Source organism: Octopus sinensis, linkage group LG13 (genome assembly GCF_006345805.1).
Source record: "Octopus sinensis linkage group LG13, ASM634580v1, whole genome shotgun sequence".
NCBI lineage: Eukaryota > Metazoa > Mollusca > Cephalopoda > Octopoda > Octopodidae > Octopus > Octopus sinensis.
Genome location: NC_043009.1, coordinates 66029243 through 66035242, shown reverse-complemented (window position 1 = coordinate 66035242; position 6000 = coordinate 66029243). Strand labels below are relative to the sequence as shown.

Below are 6000 nucleotides of genomic sequence, written 5' to 3'. Positions count from 1 at the left end.
ACCACCACCACCAATATTGCTAAGTTTGAAATCTTAATCAGCAAGAAATTATGATTTTATAAACAAAAATTTAATGACGAACTTCTTAAACATTCTTAAGCAACAACATCCGCCGTACAACTTCATCTGTAACAACATCAACAATATAACTTCAAGAACAACAATAACAACATTTTAAGGCTTAAACAATATCTTTAAGACTTAAACAGAAATAACATCATTAAGGCTTAAACAACAACAACAAATCTTTAATACTTAAACAATAATAACAGGAACAAGGACAACAACATTTGTGAGAAAAATAGATGAGAAAATATCTAAAACGAAACAACAGGAGTGGCTGTGTGGTAAATAGCTTGTTTACCTACCACACGGTTCCGGGTTCAGTCCCACTGCATGGCACCTTGGGCAAGTGTCTTCTACTATAGCCTCGGGCCGACCAAAGCCTTGTGAGTGGATTTGGTAGACGGAAACTGAAAGAAGCCTGTTGTATATATGTATATATATGTATATGTATGTGTGTGTGTTTGTCCCACTAGTATTGCTTGACAACCGATGCTGGTGTGTTTACATCCCCGTTACTTAGCGGTTCACCAAAAGAGACCAATAGAATAAGTACTGGGCTTACAAAAGAATAATTCCCGGGGTCGAGTTGCTCGATTAAAGGCGGTGCTCCAGCATGGCCGCAGTCAAATGACTGAAACAAGTAAAAGAGTAAAAGAGTAAACATATGTAACGATGGATCCTCTTCGTTTTGATGATGAGAATTTAGTTGTTCATTCAACTGATTTGCCTAACTCTTTCTGTTAATGTTTAAGTGGCTGAGTATTCCTTAGTCGTGTGTATTTGATTGTAATCTTTAGGCCTCAGGCCGACCACAGCCTTGTGAGTGGATTTGGTCAACAGAAACTGAAAGAAGCCTGTTGTGTATATATATATGTATATATTTATGTGTCTTTGTGTGTGTGTGGTTCTCACCCCCCCCCTTAGCCATCGCTTGACAACCGATGCTGGTGTGTTTATGTCCTTGTAACTTAGTGATTTGGCAAAAGAAACTGATAGAATAAGTACTAGGCTTACAAAGAATAAGTCCTGAAGTCAATATCTTTGATTAAAGGCAGTGCTCCAGCTTGGACTGAAACAAAAGAATATAAGAATAATATAGATGCAGGTATTGCTGTGTGGTAGGAAGCTTGCTTCCCAACCACATGGTTCTGGGTTCAGTCCTACTGCATGGCACCTTGAGCAAGTGTCTTCTATAGCCTCAGGCCAACCAAAGTCTTGTGAGTGGACTTGGTAGACGGAAACTGAAAGAAGCTCTTTGTAAATATATATATAGATGTGTGTGTGTGTCCCTTCCGCCATCACTTGACAACCAGTGTTGGTGTGTTTACATCCCTGCAAAATTAGTGGTTCGGTAAACGAGGCTGATAGAATAAATTCCAGTCTTAAAAACTTTTGGTGGTGATTCATTTGGCTAGAATTCTTCCATGTGGTGCCCCAGCTTGGCTTGCACCTTTAGAGGCACTTGCATCAGAATTATTAATAAGATATTGTATCAGGACCCTAGGACAAAATGAGAAATGAGGCTTGGGAGCCCAACATGTTAGAAATACTTGTCCAAGGTGCTAATCACTGAAATGAAACCCAACACCCTGTGAATGTGAATCAAGACTTTCTTTTTTATTGCTTGGCTCTTCTTGCAGTTGTACTTATATATGACCAACAACAAGAATGGCAAGAATAAAAATTATACATACACACACACATACACATACATGAAGTCTATTAAACAAAGAACTTGAAGAAATGTTAAGTAACAATTAGAACAATTAACAAGAACAATAACAGCTTTCCTAAGGCCAAAACAACAACAGTTTTAACAATGAGAAAATTTGTTATTTTAACAAGAACAACAACAGCAACAACATTTTGAATACTGAACAATATCAGTACCAATATTAATGAGATTATTTGACAACAATAGCAGCAAAAACCTTCAAGCGAAAACCATCACAACGATAACAAAAACAACAACAGAGTTAACGACTAGAAGACTTGTTAGTTTAACACAACATTCTTTAGGCTTAAACAATATTAGTAGAAACAACAACACCCTCCCCCCTTCAAGTCTTAAGCAACAACAACAACAACAATGTTAATACCAATGTTAATTCTTGTGACTATTAGAAAAAAAAAAAACCAAAGAAAGAATCTGCAGAAATATGAATTTATAATTATGATGTGTACTTGCATTGCTGAAAACTGTACCTTTGGATTTGTTTGTGGTATATTCCTAAGCAAAAAGTTCTGCTGGGCTGGGCATGTTGCAAAAGATGCACAGACAACAGGTGGACCTGTGCAGATGTCGAGAGGTTTCCAAGAGACTGGAAATGGCCCCTTGGAAGCCCTCCACAATGATGGGAAGAGGATTTAGTCAAGCAAGCAATTTAGGTCAAGGTAGGAAAGAATGGTGCAATCAAGTGAGAATTAGAAGCGCATTGTGATCAGGGGTGTATAACAACATCTGAACGTCTGGTTGATACTGTGATCAGTTCTTAATAATAATTCCTGTTAATTTTTCTTTGCGTTGGAATGTAAAAAAAATATAAACAAAAACAAGAAATGAAACATGTCACATGACTCAAACAGAGCAAATTGTTTTGTTATTCACTTCTTAGTTTGACCTGAATGAGTTGACCTTTGACTTAAGAACATTCCTCCCATGGCCATCCAGTCAAATTCCGCCGAGGTTGATTTTGTTTTTTTTCCTTTTAGGGTTGATAAAACCAGTTGAGCATCGGGGTCACTGTAATCAACTTACTCAGTCCCACGAAATTGCTGGCCTTGAGCCAAAATTTGAAATCGTCATCATCATCGGCATCATTGTCATCATCATCGTCATCATCATCATCATTACTAACATTATCAAGGCAGTGAGCTGGCTGAATCGTTAGCAGGCTGGACGAAATGCTTCATGGTATTTTGCCCGTCACTCTGTTTTGAGTTCAAATTCTGCCATGGTCACCTTTGGATTTCATCTCTTCAGGGGTTGATTAAATAAGTACCAGTTATGCACTGGGGTCGATGTGATCGACTTACTCCCCTCCCCCACCCAAATTTCAGGCCTTGTCCCTATAGTAGAAAGGATTATTATTGGCTGTAGTTGCAACAACAACAACATCAACCATAAATGTCAACAGAAACCACAAATATTGGGTCAACAAAGAAATGTTGGTCTGGTTGTTCGGTCTGCTAGAAATAGCTGCCAAATCTCCCTCAAATCACACTCTATTAACTTTTAAAAACTCAAGTCTATTTGCTAAATGTAGTCCTCGATACACTCCATCTGAAAAAAGGTGAGGTGGTCATGGATGGTGTACCGTGATCAGAGGTTGGCTTGAAGAAGGTTAACTCAGGGCTACAAAGCAACAACTCATGAGATTTAGTCTTCATCATCATCATCATCATTTGTTTCATGGCTCAGAAGATCAGCAACAAAAAGACATTCCTGACTTAAGGAATACCTGCTCATGAGCCATCATCATTATTATCATCATAACCAAGATCTTTGTCATTATCATCGATATGTCATAATCATCATCATTACCATTAATGCCATCATTGTGATCATCATCATCATCATTACTACCACCATAACATCCACTGCCATCGTCATCATTATCGTTGCCATCATCACTTCCACCATTATACCCTTCACCATCATCATCATCGTCATTTGTACATGATCAACAACCACATGCCATCACCATGACCACCACCAACAAACTCCTCATGTTCATGATCACAATGATGATTATCATCACTAAGACAATCACCATCAACAATTCCTCCTCCTCCTTCTCATCATCACTGTCATCATCCTCACCGCCATCATCATCATCATCATCATCATCACCGTCATCATCATCGCTGTCATCATCACCACCCCCATTATCATCACCATCGCCATCATCATCATAATCATTACCATCATCATCATCATCATCATCATCACCACCACCATCATCAACAGCAGCATCCCTCAATTCCTTGCCCATCCTCATAATACAAGATAAACATCTTTTTATCCGCCAGTTGCTATAAGAAATTCCAAAGATTTCAATATTCTTGTAATATCATTACAGAGATTATATTCCTTGAGCTTTAGTGAAACAGCATTGGTGAGGGGGGGGGGAAGAGGATAGGTGGTGAAGTGGAAGGTAGTGATGCTGGTTGTAGTAGTAGTAGTATTAGCAGCAGCAATAGAGATGGTATTGGTGGTGAGGGTGGAACATTGTTAGTTCTGACTATTGATCTTATTCAGTATCTTAGTATTTTTTGTTCAGTGTTGTTATTCTTATTAATATTATATACCATAATAATAATAATGATAATGATTATTATTATTAGTATTATTATTATTATTATTATTATTATTTTTAAGGCAGCAAGCTGGCAGAATTGTTAGCGTGCTAAGCAATATATTCATGAAGTTTAGAATGAAATAGTCCTACCATTAAATATATAATTATTATTTCTCTGTATACCTAACTGTATTACATTTCATACCATTATGACACCATTATATATATATATATATATATAATGTGTGTGTGTATGTGTTTGTGCGTTGGTGTGTATACATCCCTGTAACTTAGCGGTTCAGCAACAGAGACTGGTAAGATAAGTTCTTGGCTTACAAAGAATAAGTCCTGGGGTCGATGTGTTCGACCAAAGGTGGTGCTCCAGCATGGCCGCAGTCAAATGACTTGAATAAGTAAAAGTAAAAAGGAATATGTATATTTATGATTCTCACCATTTTTACTTCTACTTGTCAAGCATGATACTTTATTCTATGTCTTTGCACACCGAACTGTCACAAGACATTTTCTTTATGAGAAATATAAACGATATCATGGCTGCAAAAAAACTGTTTCTGTGCAGACTTGAGACAAACACACACACACAATTGTGAAGAACTAAAATGCATGTGAGAGTATATGTATGTGTGTATGTATGTATGTATGTATGTATGTATGTATGTATGTATATGTTGCGTAATTTTGGATGATTGAGAAAAGAGTGCTCAATACATGTTGTAGAGGATAGTTTTTTTTCTATTAAAACTGAAGATGAGAGTTTGTCTCCCATCCCTCGGGTTTTATGCCACTGCGATTTTCAAGCAAGACAGATTCTCATCTTCAGTTTTAATAAAAATAAACAACATCTAATATATATAATATATCATCATCATCATTGTTTAATGTCTGCTCTCCATGCTGTACCTGTGCTTTTTATGTGGCACTAAGACTGGCATTGATTCTTCTGTGGTGGCCAAATCTTGAGTCGAGCAAAGATACCTGATATCTCGGTCCTTTGTCATCTCTTTTTAAGTTTAAGTATCTTCAGACCAGCCTTTATACTTTGTTCCATGCCTACCTGGGTCTCCAGATCAGGCTGAAGCCTGGTGCAGCTTCCCAGACCCCAGTCGAACCATCCAACCCATGCCAGCATGGAAAACAGATGTTAAACAATGATGATGATATATATATATATAATATGTGACAATTATTCGGTAGCCAAGATAAAATTCTGAGTTTTGGATGCCGAGGTGGAAATCCACACCACCATCTCTTCGGTTAGATGGTGGTGTGGATTTCCACCTCGGCATCCGAAACTCAGAGTTTTATCTAGGCTACAGAATAATTGTCACATATTACATTTACAGATAAATTTCCCCTATTTACATAGTATTGAGGTCTCTTTCTTTCTTTTGTTATCTTACTGTTTTTACCAATATATATATATATATATATAATATATATATATATCATCATCATCATTGTTTAATGTCTGCTCTCCATGCTGTACCTGTGCTTTTTATGTGGCACTAAGACTGGCATTGATTCTTCTGTGGTGGCCAATCTTGAGTCGAGCAAAGATACCTGATATCTCGGTCCTTTGTCATCTCTTTTTAAGTTTAAGTATCTTCAGACC

The 6000-nt window shown here is 37.3% G+C and overlaps 1 protein-coding gene across 4 annotated transcripts in view; it reads left to right on the top strand.

Moving 5' to 3' along the window:
- LOC115218420 overlaps positions 1–6000 on the top strand; it is a 182481-nt gene that overhangs the window by 39784 nt on the left and 136697 nt on the right. The gene's annotated exons all lie outside the window — the stretch shown is intronic.